The sequence below is a fragment of the Haliaeetus albicilla genome, chromosome 5 (genome assembly GCF_947461875.1).
Source record: "Haliaeetus albicilla chromosome 5, bHalAlb1.1, whole genome shotgun sequence".
NCBI lineage: Eukaryota > Metazoa > Chordata > Aves > Accipitriformes > Accipitridae > Haliaeetus > Haliaeetus albicilla.
In genome coordinates this window covers 40650404-40664873 of record NC_091487.1, presented here as the reverse complement: position 1 = coordinate 40664873, position 14470 = coordinate 40650404, and the positions used below count along the sequence as shown (strand labels likewise).

At 41.6% G+C, this 14470-nt stretch overlaps 1 protein-coding gene across 1 annotated transcript in view; it reads right to left on the bottom strand.

Moving 5' to 3' along the window:
- The window catches only part of PAPLN (papilin, proteoglycan like sulfated glycoprotein), a 55681-nt gene extending 45162 nt beyond the window's left edge, over positions 1-10519 (bottom strand). Inside the window, exon 1 of the mRNA XM_069784301.1 lies at positions 10126-10519. The gene's annotated coding sequence lies outside the window, so the exon portion shown is untranslated. The remainder of the gene's footprint in view (positions 1-10125) is intronic.
- Between the last annotated feature and the right edge of the window lie 3951 nt (positions 10520-14470).

Genomic DNA, 14470 nt, shown 5'->3' with positions numbered 1-14470 from the left:
ACTAGAGACTGCCTGTTTCTCATGACCAGCTGATTAAGCCCAGAAAGAAGAGATGGACTAGATATTCCTAGCATAGTTTTATCTAGTCTAAGCTTCTATCTAACTTGGGAAAGGAAAGGGAAGGGAAAAGGAAAGATGGAGAAATCTTCCTTTCACAGTGCATAAAAGCATCACGGAAGAAATGTTTACCTCATCAGTCATTGTAACAACATCCATTTTAATATTAAAACTTCATATATAGTTCCTTTAGCCTGGCCTGTTAAATCCAAATAAAATACAGAATGTGTATCACCATTAACAAAGATAATATTGCTATAAAATCATTGTTGCCCGAGAACATCAAATCAGAAACAAAATATACCCAAAATGAAATCTGCTTGATCTAGCATTTGCATATTTCAGATTACTTTATGATGGGCAATAATTTTTCTCATAGTGCTAGGCCTCACTGAATCACAGCTCATTACAGCTCTCTAAGTTCATATATACCATGGATTTTGACACTCCCAACATTCACAGTGCTGGGGATAAGAAGTTTGTTCTTCAGTGTTTTTCCTTTTCGATATAAAAACTGCTAAGCGCTGAAAATCCAGTTGCACCAAATTCCGTGTGCAAAATAGCAATGAACAGGGAAAACATAACTGGCAAAACTAGCACTGATAAGCTTCTCTTCCTGTACACTGAGTGCCAATCATATGATTCATAAGAAAATTAAGCTATAGGAGCTTTTTATATGAATAGACTTTAATTAATTTTGGATTAGTCTTTCTTAAGAAACTGTGGGAAGACTATGTACCCTCTATCACCCACCCATGCTGCTACTACTCTTCCCATTCAAGTCAAGGAAGAAACAACCTGGAGATGCCCTCCACAAGAGGTCAAGTACACTCTCTATGCTGTAGAGGCCAAGAGCCAAAACACAGGCTAGATCTGTGTCACAACCCTATCCAACTGCCAAATAGTTTCAGAGGGGAAAGACAGCCAGGAGAGACCCTTTTGCTACAAGTTCCATGCATGCAAACAGCAAAGCTTTCCTGAAGCAGCTTATAACGTACTCACACCACTAGCAAAGGGCACTGTGAGAATAGCATTTTCCTTGAATGGTGTTGGTGTCAAACAGAGGTAAATCTTTGAGACTGATCAGCTCCTCTTCCTACTGCCCGGGGGGGGGAAGGGGAATCTCTTCCCCAGCTTCCTCCCTCACATCTTCCATTCCAGGCACCTCTCAGGTTCACAGAGATGGCTGTGGAAATCACATCCCTTGCTCCAGCAGTGTTGCTCTGCTGCTAATGGACTGCCCACTCAGCTCCTTCTGGCATCTGAGCCAAGAGGCAGACAGGGAGCTGGGCCCAAGCCACGTGAGGTTCCTGGAGAAGAGGCTAGAGAAGCAGCTCACCAGGGCTAGCAGTTCTCCCACTCTCCAAGTAGTTAGTATCTTGGAGGTTTTTAGCCACATAGATCAAAAAGATTCTCTGAGGAGACAACTAGAGACAGCACCCAATGTTTGGGACAATCCCCTGCATCAAAGCAGCAAGAGGTTACAGCTCTGTTGCTTGCTTGCATTTTTGTGCCATTGCACTTGCATGAGAATTGCTGCCATATGTCCCAAATTTAGCATTAAAAAGTTTAGACCATTCAGCCCTATTAAACTAGTCAACAGATTCCAGGAAGGATGGTCAGAAGGAAGAACAGGGCCTTCTGTATCCTATTAAATCCCCCACTGCAAAACAAATCTAGTGTCTTATTCTCCGAGCTTCAACAAGCTTGTTATTTTAAAAGCTTCCTTGGATGTAGTATTCAGCACTGGTCCCTTTTGCCTTATTTTGAACCACAAACAACACAGATGGGACTGGGGAATCTGCCTGAAACCTTTGAAAAAAGGTCAAGTTCTGTTTCTGGATTTAATGGCTCCTTCACTCCTTCTAGGACCTGGGATACTGCAGCATATGTTTATTCTGCTTGTTTGCCATTCTTCTCACTGAAGGCTGGGTATGCGGGGGAAGGAATGAAAAGGACAGTGTTTTGCAGTGCTTTCACTTACAACAACAGCAGCTGCTGCTCCCTGTGCCTCCTGCCCTTCTTCAATTCTCTTCAACCCTCCCCAGCTCCCTTTTCCCACTGTGTGCTAGAACAGCATCTCCACCCCCCTCCACCCAGAAACGGCAGCAGGGCCTGAGGGGAAACAGTGACTTTATGCTCAAGATATGGAACAGCTGCTGGAAAGCTCACATGGAGGAATTCTTGCCATAGTGCTAAAATACGAAGTTATCTCAGCAAGAGGTATTACGAGAATCAGTTCACAAAAAGTGAGGAACAACCAGAATCTTCAACCAGAACTAAAGGTGTGCCCAGCTGAAACCTCCATTCCATACACCAGAAGAGATTCAAAGTGTCTAGCCAACCACATCGGGCATTAACTGCTCAGGTTAGATGAATAAAAGAGTTGAAGTGGTGACTTGTTCCAGCCATCTGTAAGCTTGGTCAAAAAAAGTCAGTCCAGACCTGAACTAGGAAGCTGTTTTCTCTAAGAGACATTGACCCAAACTCCTCCGAACACTAGAGAAATTCAAACCTGAATCTGACTTTAGCCACTCAGGACCCTTACTTCCATTCCAGAACAGTATGGATCAAATCATATTTTGTGGAAATTTCAGCAACTTCTGAAAGGATGTTCTGGTGCCCTTTCTGAACTGCCTCCACAGCACCTACTTCTCCGTGGCACTGTGGACAGGAGGGTCAGAGGGCCACAAAGGAGACGGCTGGAATTTCATAATTCTGGACAGAACACAACAACTCCAGTACAATTGGAAATTGGGATAAGCACCCTTATTTCAGGGCTTAACACTGAACCCACTCAAGAAAGAAGGTTTTGCTTTAACAAATAGAAGGTCTAGAAAAGACAGATGGGCAGTCTTGGAGATTTCTCTATAGTGGACCCAGCAGTGAATTGCTGTAAAAATATTTTATTTAGTTACAAACTCTTATCCAGGCCCAGGCAGGCTTAGCAAGATCAGTCAAATCTTCATTAAGACCAGGAGTACATTTCAGAATCAAGGATAGGTTTAATGACTCCTATATTTACTTTATACGTGCAAATCTTGCCTTCCAATGCACAAACAAGGTTCAAGATTGCTTACTTAAACTTGGCCTCTTTTCCAAATAACCTCTCAACATCCATGTTCCTAGGGAAACAAGACCTACATTGCCTGTATATATACGTAAAAATAACTTTGAATCAGCTGGCTAGTTTCAGGGTTTCGAAAGCATAAAGTTAACTTTAGTTTGAGGGAAAAAGATACTGGGCCAGGATTAAGAGATGTATTAGAATTTTAACCCATTTAGGTGATGACATTTTCTTTTCAACAGGAAGGAATCCAAACTTGAAAGAGATGTTATGAATAACTCAGCCTTGGCTAAACAAGAACTTAAGCTGTTTAGACAGTACAGAATCAGATCACATAGGGAGAATAAAACAGGTTTCATGAGTTCCATTGCTCACAGATTTATCAGTCTGGGGTTTTCTCTATTCTTTTTTAAAATAATTGAACAGCCAGTGCTACATGAGTCTTCTCTGTTTAGCACATAGGACAGACCAGCTGTCTTTTGCCTGTGAACCACATTTCTAAGTCGTCCTCTGGCCAAAGACACATACCATATGTGTGGGTCAGGGACTGTGCTGGGAGTGGTTCATAGGCAGATGATAAAAAGACCCCTTCAGGGTTCCCACTTTTCTATTGCCAGACAAGATTTAGCTGGGCATGCAGGTAAACGGCAAAGCCACCCAGCAATGATAGATTCAGCAGGTCCTTACAGTTCATTTAGTCTCCCAGCTGGGGATTTGAAACCCAGTGTGGATCTATTATTCCCATCTGAGGTAGTCCTGACAAGAAGCTGCCTCTGCATGGCTTGTGAGCCACAGGCTGGCCACCCCGGCAATAAATAGTTGCCTGTTGCAATATAGATAGAAACTGATTACTGTAAAGTTTAGCACATACAGCACTAAAGCAGAAGTTGCCATTGTGATCCCGCTACTTGCACCTTTTCAGAATTTCCTTCCCTTCCCTCCACTCCCAACTCCATCCCCTGTTAACATACCATATCTCCCTCAGTCATTATATTTTTAGAAGTTTGGTTGAAGGAGGTGGGAAGTCAGAAAGCATGATGATATGTTGCCCAATTATCCACTGGCATAAACTTATTTAGCCATTCACTCAGAGCAGTCTTTTAGCTTTTAGACTCATTACATTTTCTAAAGACATGATTTTTGCTTTGCTGTCAGCTTATCTTTGTTCCAGCTTGCTTCTGTTTGCCTTGTCTACTGAGAAGCACCTTGTAAGTTTTTGGTGGAAGAGTTAGAAAGGGAAAATATATACATACAGCAAAAAGATGAGATGAAGGCAGGGAATAAAAAGGGGCTCCATGGAGCAGGGATCAAGGGTAGGGAAAAACCTCATTTTACTTAGGCTGGGAACTGAGTTGGGAGAGCATAAGGACCACATCACGCAGCCCAGAGGAACCAGGAAACCAATCATCCCTTTAGGCAGAGGATATCACATTCAAGATAGTTCTTAATATGCCTGTTTTCTTCCCCGACTATAGTAAACCAGCTTTTGTTTGACATTTTTCCAAAGGAAATCCTGAGCCTGACGTCCTTTGGGCTAGGGCAGATAAGCCAATTAATGTACATGTGCCTGTTAAAGTGGGAGGATACTGAATTTCCTTTGCCTTGACCATGGAATGAGCCACATTCATAAAGAGCTGTTTATATAAACACTTATCCATTGCTTTATATAAACATGTGTTTATATACAAGACTGGTTGAAAGGGCTTAGTGGGAAAGGAGAGAGAAAAAAGAAAGACAAGACACAAGTTGTCAGAGTAGAAGTTTTACAGAGATATCTTTACCATTAGTATCGAGATTTATTAATTCACTCTAAATACAAGCTAGGCATTGACAAATCCTCATCAAGAAAGTAACCCTGCTAAGATGCACTTTCAGCCTTATTATGCATATTATGAAAGACAAACTTTCAGCTACAATAACTTTAAAATTCACCTTGTTAAATGAAAAACAAAAGTTACAAAAACTTACTAATGAGCACAGCAGCAGAGCACCAGCTGGCTGGAGAACTGAGTACTGGTAACACAAGCATCTTCTAGACTGCTGTATCAATAGGCTTTCATCTCAGCCTTCAGCCTGATTTGTAACAGGCACATAAATCCACACTGGGCCATCACTTAATGTGGCTGACTCAGACTGACAGTGTTTTTACAGAGGACTTCTACAGCAATGCCAAGTTCAGCAACAACTGGGGAAGCTATAGCAGCTTCTGTCGTACAGTTTTAATCTGAAAACCAAACTCTCACAAAACCGTAGCTGAAAAATCATCAGGTGCAAGAGCAAGATCAGACTGTGTAACACACAGAAGTTCTAGTAAGGCCTCGCACCATACCCTATCAGGGGGTGGGGAAGAGGCAGACCTGCTTCTTTCCCACTCTCCAAAATCCACAATGAAGTATCTAAGGTTTAGGTCAGTGAAGCAGCATCTTCCAAGTAAATGTGGCCACTATGTCAGCTAGTACAGTATTTTATGAGGACAATTTTCTGTCTACCTATTAATATCAGCTGAGATTCAGTTTTCTGCAACTAGTCTTCCACTACTAGGTTTGCTGCTAGAGATTCATTATAAGGAGTAAAGATAGGATTCTGCCTTCTATTTTGGTAGTCTCACTGTGCTTAGCTGTTAATTAAAGCTGGGAGCATGTAGGGATAACGACAAGTGCACACAGACTAATTTAGACAGTTAAAATTGCAACGAGAAGCCACACACTGCCTATGGAAAATACATGAGCAGGATATAACATACCAAACACTAACATAATTGAAGAGGTAACTGAAGAGGAATGGCTAACAACCTTTTACATTTACTACTGTCTTGTCACAGCTCAAGCTCCACTTATATGAGTTACTTAGCCTGATCTGAAATATTACATGACACTGAGCACTGCTGCTGTTTACAAACATGTTAGCCAGCTAAGACTAATCCCTTCCAATTCAAATTTTGGAGAATTCTTTAGGAAAATAAAGGATTTCAACACTGGAAAATTACTTCTGATTTTAACTTCAGTCCATCCTAAATATAAATATGGCAATCTTCTGCACTGTGCAAGGGGTTAAAAAAACAAACAAGCATTATCTCAAAAGGAAACTTTAAACCAATGCAAATTGTTTTCTGCCTCTCTTTGCAAGATCTACATCTCTGTTCACTGAGAAGATGTTAGCCCTACATTCAACAGTATGCTTGTAGTATACATAAGGAACACCTGTGTCACCTTTAAACAAATTTGCTCGGGGACTAATAACATAGACAGGAAAACATGAGAATATTTACCCTGAACCTCATGTGGGTTTTGACTGCTGCTGCCTCTACATTGTTTCTGGAACCTAAGATACTTTTTTTTTTTAAGTGAACTCAGTTTTAACTATACATATCTGTAAACATGCCAAGCATGCTACACTTGTATGGGTACATCTCTTCCCTAAGGAATCACCCTTACTGACTGTGATGCAGACATACCTTCAGTGGTATGAAGTAGGTATTTCCCCAGAGAAGTCAGTGGACTGACTTACATTACTCTGCGAGGGAAAGATGACTAACATGAGAAGAACTAAAAGAAATGAAAAGGAAGAAAAAAACCACAGAACTTTTGACTAACAAACTTAGGAGGCAGAATGTGTGCTAGTGGAATTAGGGCTGCAGTCTCTAAGGATACCAGCCCTAGCATCTTTCATCTGTCACTAAAAATTAACTTCATAAGAAATGATCTTAGGAGGGTGCGATCGCACTGCAGTGCCTGGAGAGATCTCAAAGGAAGCACATGCTCAACTGTGTGATCACAGCAAAATGACAACAGTGTGATCTAAAAATAAACTGGTTCTTTGCTCTGAAGCTGGTTTCTCCCACGGATGCCCAAACCAGAGCCTCCAATTACTGCTTTAAGGGCTAGGCAGAGAAATAAACAATCTGTGGATAGCACTTGTTTTCTATACATCAAGTCTGCATGTCAAGAAGGCGAGCTTGTTACTGTGTGAGAACGCATAAACAAGTGGCTTGTACATAGACTATGCATATGAGTATGTACACACTCAAATCCTTTTATATTAAAGTCCCTTCTCAAACATCTAGTAACCATTACTATTCATTGCCCAAGACAAGACTGGACCACAACAAATCACATTTCAGATCCAAGAGTCTTAAGAAAATGAGACAGTGAAACTGTATCCAGCAGAGTATAATTTCCAGTGAAATAAGTTCTTTTGACAAGTCCCTTATACCATGGGCATAACTGCAAATGACTGTACTGGATTAGAGCAATCATCTGTCACTGTCTAGGCTCAGTAGCTATGCTAGGTGCACTAAGGGGTTTATCATCAGTTTTGTATAATCCTTCCTACAGACCTAAGAGCAAAGCAACTTAATTCCTCTGGAGTTCACTGAGCACCAATGTGCCACTAGGAGAACACTTACCCCTTCACTCAGCTAATGATGAGCCTATAACACAAATCATGAGGACTATTGTAATTGCATCCTATGTATTCTAGGTTCTGTTCTTATACAAAACACCAGCTCTCATCCTCTTATAAAAAAGCTTTTTGCTGCATATTGATGAGTCACAAGGTACGTACATGAACTAATAAAATGGTTAACATTTTAAGCCCCCCTCTGAACAAAGAGAAAGCCTTCTGGTAGCCTAAGCCCTACCTGTTGAGGCACAGAACAGTATTTGATCTTATTTACATTGCATTCAGAAGAACGGGGCCTCAATCAAGGTCAGAGGTTTTTTTCACCAGGTTCCCTATTTTAACAGAACATCTGTGTTACTTTAGAATAAAATTTGATCTTTTAACTCAAGCTCAAGTACTACCAAGAAAACCAGTTGCAACAACATAACTCCTTTCCTGTTTCCTAAACCCTTTCAGCAAGTCAGGGCACAGCCATTCACACAGACTCCAGCTGAATCTTGGTGCCTAATTTGTGAGGCAAGTAAACCCTGAAGCAACTAGATTAGATAAGCTCTACCAGTGTTCTCTTTTACCATGCTGGAAGTAGCTGGATCTGAGAGACAGCCCATCCCAAAAACAAAGATACACAATCTGCATCAGAAGTTACTATACTTATTGAACAGCAACATTTGAAATCATCCATTCTCTAACTTCTCTATAGCATAATGATTGCCACTTTCCCTTAAAATTAAGATAATTTAGTTTTATACTTAATATTTTTAATTTATATACATAGAGAGACCAGCAAACAAAAACCTACATCCTTGCTTGAAAATCACCTCAAATCTTTCATCACACACCTTTTCTCAAATGCTACATTCAGAGTGGATTGTTTACTAGAGAACAGATTTGGAATATGCAAATGCTAGAAAGAAACTATCCCAACCCCAGCATTTCTGTGAAGCCATCAAGCATTTACACTCATGAAGCAAAATATTTTAAAAACAAACACCTCTGAGGTGTCAGGATGCTCCACAGTGTGTGAGAACCTGAGAATATGCTTGAAAAAGAAGTATTAACTATCTCGCGCTGGACAGCAAAATATGCTAAAAGCAAAACTTCCAGACACAGCAAATTTGCTGTTTTAGTTTTTTTGCATTTTATTAATCATTCCATTTACTAACATGAACAAATATTAGTTTAAGCTAGCGCCATGCCAAACATACACGGTCCTATCTACCGTTGTTTCATGTCACAAACACTTCTCTTTGCTCCCTGTAACAGCAGAGCATTTGTTGGACTCCTGAGAGCCCAGAATGAGGTTGTCCAACACACACATGGCTGTGTAGCACACTGGCTCATCAACACACTGCACGTCAGAAAGAATCATTTTTCATGGCTGCTCTGTCTACAGAGACTGGGAAATGCTCTGGCATTACAGAAGGTGGTATATCTCTAAGAAGCCAGGAGAAAAACATAGAAGTTGCAAGCCAGCTTACAGAGAAACTGTTGAAGGGCCCTCATAAGTACAATGCAGAAGGGATAAAACAATTTCCCAAGTCTTGTGAAGATGCTTTCAAAAGTAATAAGCAAAGGTTCTTACAAAACCTCTTTAGGGTCTCTACAGACAGACCTAAAGAAACATACCATCTCCCTAAGCCCCCATACTAACACCAGTTACTCCTAGTCCTAGGAACTCCATGCAAAACTAACAGTACCTTCATCAAAGCTTTGGAACTCAGTTTTTTAAGTCAACTGCTCCTCTATCTCCACCTGACCACCCACAAGGAACAGCAGGGCACCAGGCAAATCTACTGCCCTTCCACATTGCTACTAGCCCGTTACCATCTCTGTGCCAGGACAGGTCCCTGAAGCTGCCGCCTTGGCCTGCCTCACACATCGGACTTCTTCAGGGATGAGAGATCCAGTCCTGCAAACCTTCCCTTTCACAAACAGGTCTGTTGTGACTCCGACAAGGTTTGGCTGGGGAGAGCCTCCCAAAGGGATCCTGCCTCACCCAGCTGACAGCAATGCAACACTGATTAGAAGACACTCCCTCCCCTCAGCACCTGCTAGCGCACAAACAGAAGCAGCTGAGCGCTCCAGGGGTGATAGTTAGGGGGTAAAAGAGTCTTAGCACCTAGGCAGGCTTTTATTCCTACCGGCAAAAATTATGTTTCTCCAGTCAATATCCCTGCTACATTTGTCTTGCTTTCTGCGTTCTTTCTAGCAGAGCACGTATGTCTGACTCCAGTGGGCTTTCCAGCATCCTACCAAACTGGCACCTTCCCCTTCCACTCCCCTGCTCCCCCCAACCACAACGCCAGGAACAGCAGTTTTGATTACACAAAATCTCAGTGAATTAACTGCAAGTGAAAGGGATTAATGTTCACCAAATACATAGAGTGTCTTCTTCCCTCCCTTCTAGGAAGTAAAATTTTGCAGTCATAAGGACTCTGGTCTCCCCTCTCCCCTCTACTCTTTTAACTGAAAGAAAAAAATGGTGGGAAATAAAAAATAGTTTAAACAGCACAAGCAGCTTGTGCTGAAAAGACTAATAGAAAATAGATATCCAGGTAGAGGGATCAGGACACAGCCCAGAACACAAAGTCAGCTCTTACCTTCTGCGTGTACCTGTGAAAGGCGACTGCAGAAGTTGGAGACACTTACGCCACTCTGCAGCCAAGCTCCAAAACCCACTTTCCTAGTTCTGGTTCAAACAGTGGCTCTTAAGTGCTCTTCTCTCCAGCTTCTGTTTGGTTACTAATCCTTACTGCACAGGAAAAGGAGAGTTGTATTTCATTTAACCCCTTCAGCCTCTAAGCTTATTCACAAGTTTTCGCTTTTGCTTGGGAAAGCCAGAGTCGTAAGCATGCACGCACGCAGGCATGCTTTGGAATTGTTTCTAGCTCCTGTAGTCTGTGTGTGAGCGCACACATTAACTCTAAACTGTGCCTTAAGTTATTTCAGGGGTGGGGCCCTTTGTAACTAGTCTTATTTTAGCTGTAGGCAGCATATCAAAAGAGAGACAGTTATCCACACATCCCTTCGCTATTCATTTTCAGTAAGTCCCTAACTCTAAAAAAAAAATTATTTAACTTAACATTTACTTTAAAACTAAAGCCTAAATCACAGTTCACAGATATGCTTTTGACCAAAGAAACTTTGAACTTAAATATAATGCACAATTAGGTCTGGCTCTACGCAGAATGAAGCAGATCCCTAAGGTCTGAAAATACCAGCACTTTGGATACAGATCTGAATTTAACCAAAGACAATGGCAGCTCAGGTTTCTCTATTTTTAACTCTAACAAATGCAATGCAATTCAGAAACCCTCTGAAAAATCCCATGGAGGAACCGTTTAGCAACAGAAAAACTGTTAAGGGAAAAGGAATCTAGTTGGATGCATTACAAGGAAAAACTTGTGCTGTTAATCATGTGGATACTAGAGAAATCACTGCATAGCAACTTACATGTTGCTGTTGTTGTCTTATCTTGAAAACAGACAGTTCCCCCCCGCATTGATTTTGTCCTTTGCTTAGTATAAAACAAATAAATATTGAAATACAAAGACCACTGATCTGTAAAAATAGATTCTGGTCCAGCAATTATAATAGCTACCAGCATTTCAACCCTACTTAATATTATGACCAAGGTCTCCAAGATTATGAGAATAGCTTTAAAGTCTTAAGTTTGCATTGGTCTTTTTGTTTGCCTTCCAGTTTTAGAGACCTTTTTCATCAGTAGTTCATTTGCAACCATGAGAAACAGAACTTTGCTTTCAAAAGGAAAGATGAAGCTTCTGCCTTCAGGTAAATCCACGTGCTGGATCTTCCAAGGACGACATCAAAATGTGCAATGAAATCTCCAGAACTGGTATCACTACTCTTCTTGGCCATACTACTGCTTTAGACAATAAAAAGAGACAATATTGTTGGCAACTGTTGACAAATCTAGACACACAGAGCTCCAAATGGAAAAGAAATTTTCTAGCAGCCTCATAAATGCACCAGGTGACACAGAAGCAATTTTATTCTAGGGCTACAGCTCTTTTCATCCCTGCTGGTCAAACCCTGTGTGGCAACTAGCCACGAAAGGTACACAGTGCACAAATCCTACCCTTACACATCCCACAGGGGACAGAGTTCAAATAAAAGTCACATCTTTCCACATGCAAAAGCAATCCTGCACTTTCCTGTCCAAGCTAACTCTGCCACAATAAACAAGGATAAACCCTAACAGGAGAACCATCACAAAATAGCAACACCTCCACCAAAAAGCAGGGGAACCCCAAAAGGTTGAAAGAGACAACATACCCCAGAAGAATGTCTAATGGTGGTGCTGACACATGGCTACCTATGTTCCCCTTGTCAGTAGAGACAACAATTGGACATTGTTAATGCCTAATTAAGAATACAGAAGCTATTGTCTTGCCCATTTAGATTCAAATTTTCCTTTCAGAAAATAAATCCAGGCTTTGGGCCAAGCTGTGGGCCCTGCTTTTGCATCAGAAAGAAGTTACATCAGTGCATGCTTTTTCTTTATCCACCTGTACTCTCAAGCTGGCCACTGGCTACTGCCATCCTGCCAGCTGTCACAGTTATATCCTAAGCTTCATGATATTTCATCAAACCAAAACCTGAACCCTTGGCCTTATATGAATAAACCACACGTTCAGATCAATTTAAAGCTCTTAGCCTGTATCATTGGCAAGAAAAGGCTCAAAATCCAATCCCAAAGGTTCAAAAGCTAGTAGGCAAAAACCCCCACAACTCCAGATGAATTTATAAATACCTGATTCTCAAAATTTCTTCTCACAGCAGCGGGACACTCACCAAATGTTGTTTGGAAATACCAAGCTTAGTAATGTTCTTGTGGTTTTTGTGTTCTTGTTGATAGTAAAAACTACAAGGGAGTTCAGAGACAGGGAAAATGTGACTGCTCATGTTGGAATCTAGCCAGGATACATCCAAAAAACAGCTGTGCCTACTGCATTAAAGCAGATACTGCATAAACACATCTGGATTCATTTTTAACCCCATAAAGACTTAATAGATAACCTCCCGAGATACTGAAATAAAACAAGTGACCAGACTTTTACCACAACTAAGCAACATGAAATGTTGATAAAACTCCTTTTATTAACAAAAGGAAAGAAAAATCTGCTCATACTTCCTCATTCCAGTAGACATGACAAAATCAGAAGCTATTAGTAAGAGATTTGAACTCGAGACCAGTCCTTACCAGTAAAAAGACAATGCAAATATGAAGTAAACCTTTGCCCTGTAGTTCAACAGAAAGTTTTGCGTGCGTACCTTTTCTCTGGGAGAAAGGACTTGATCCCTGTGTTGAAATTGTTTTCAACACCTACCATTTAGTGAAAGTAAGATAATACGCTGGTTCAAGACCATTCTCGTCTCTTGGTAAGACACTCACAGTTCACTATGGAGTGAATACAGTCAGGACCACAGCCATTTGCCTTTTGCCACTAGCTCTATGCAGTGGCTAGCCTGGAGGCAATGGCATCTGGGTGTCACAGATGTGATCATCAAGAAGAAACAGTTGAGGTGAATGCATAGTAAATGCATACTGCTGAACAAGATATCCCTTCTAATCCCATCAGTGAAGTGCTTTTGGCAAGAAGCAACCTCTACAGGAGCTGTGATACTGGGATTTCAATAGTTACATGGCCAGAGGTCTGTAATAAGACTTCTGCTTTCTCTTTTACTATACTCCAGGAGTACCTTTCATAGAAAAAAACCACCAGGATTCCTTACTGTCAGAGGCTGTTTTCTAAAGATTTGCATGCTTTACTGGACACAGCTCCAGTCTAACTGGTTATGGCTGTCTGACACTTACAGCATTGTGGTGGGTTGACCTTGGCTGGTCGCCAGATGCCCACCAAGCTGCTCTATCACTCCTCATCCTCAACAGGACATGGGAAGAAAATATGATGGAAAAGCTCGTCAGTCACGATAAAGACTCACTCACTAGTTACTGTCACGGGCAAACCAGACTTGACTTCAGGGAAATTAGTCCTGGTTTCAGCTGGGATAGAGTTAATTTTCTTCCTAGTAGCTGGTATAGTCTTATGTTTTGGGTTCAGTATGAAAAGAATGTTGATAGCAACAACTGAAAAAACCAGTGTATTAAGTAATGTTTAGACTAAGTCAGGGATTTTCCAGCTTCTCATGCCCAGCCAGCAAGAAGGCTGGGGGGGCACAAGAAGTTGGGAGGGGACACAGCCAGGACAGCTGACCCAAACTGGCCAACAGGGTATTCCACACCATGGGACGTCATGCCCTGTATATAAACTGGGGGTGGGGGGGATCACAGCTCAGGAACTAACTGGGCGTCGGTCGGCGGGTGGTGAGCAATTGCGTTGTGCATCACTTGCATATTCCAATCCTTTTATTATTCCTATTATCATTTTATTAGTGTTACCATTATCATTATTAGTTTCTTCCTTTCTGTTCTATTAAATTGTTCTTATCTCAACCCACAAGTTTTACTTTTTTTTCCCAATTTCCTCCCCCACCCCACTGGGTTGGGGGGAAGTGAGTGAGCAGCTGCATGGTGCTTAGTTGCTGGCTTGGGTTAAACCACGACAGTGAGAAATAAGAACAAAACTAAAACCACCTGCTCCCCACCCCTCCTTCTTCCCAGGGGGGAACTTCACTTCCAATTCTTCTACCTCCTCTCCCCACCTGCTGAGCAGCATCCAAGAAATTCAGACAAGACTCACAAAGCCTCCAGAAGACAAGCTGGTCTCAGTGGCTTGAGCATTCACCTAAGGAAGTGAAGGATCTGTGTTCAGTTTGTTTAAGAGACCTGAACCTCCCAGGAGACCATTGTGATCAGGAAACCATGCTACAGAGGCACATTACAAATGGGTGCTCTTGATCACTCCCTTAGTCATTTAGCGAAATAGCAAGGATCTGTGATGTTATGGTTAAGGTTGGGTC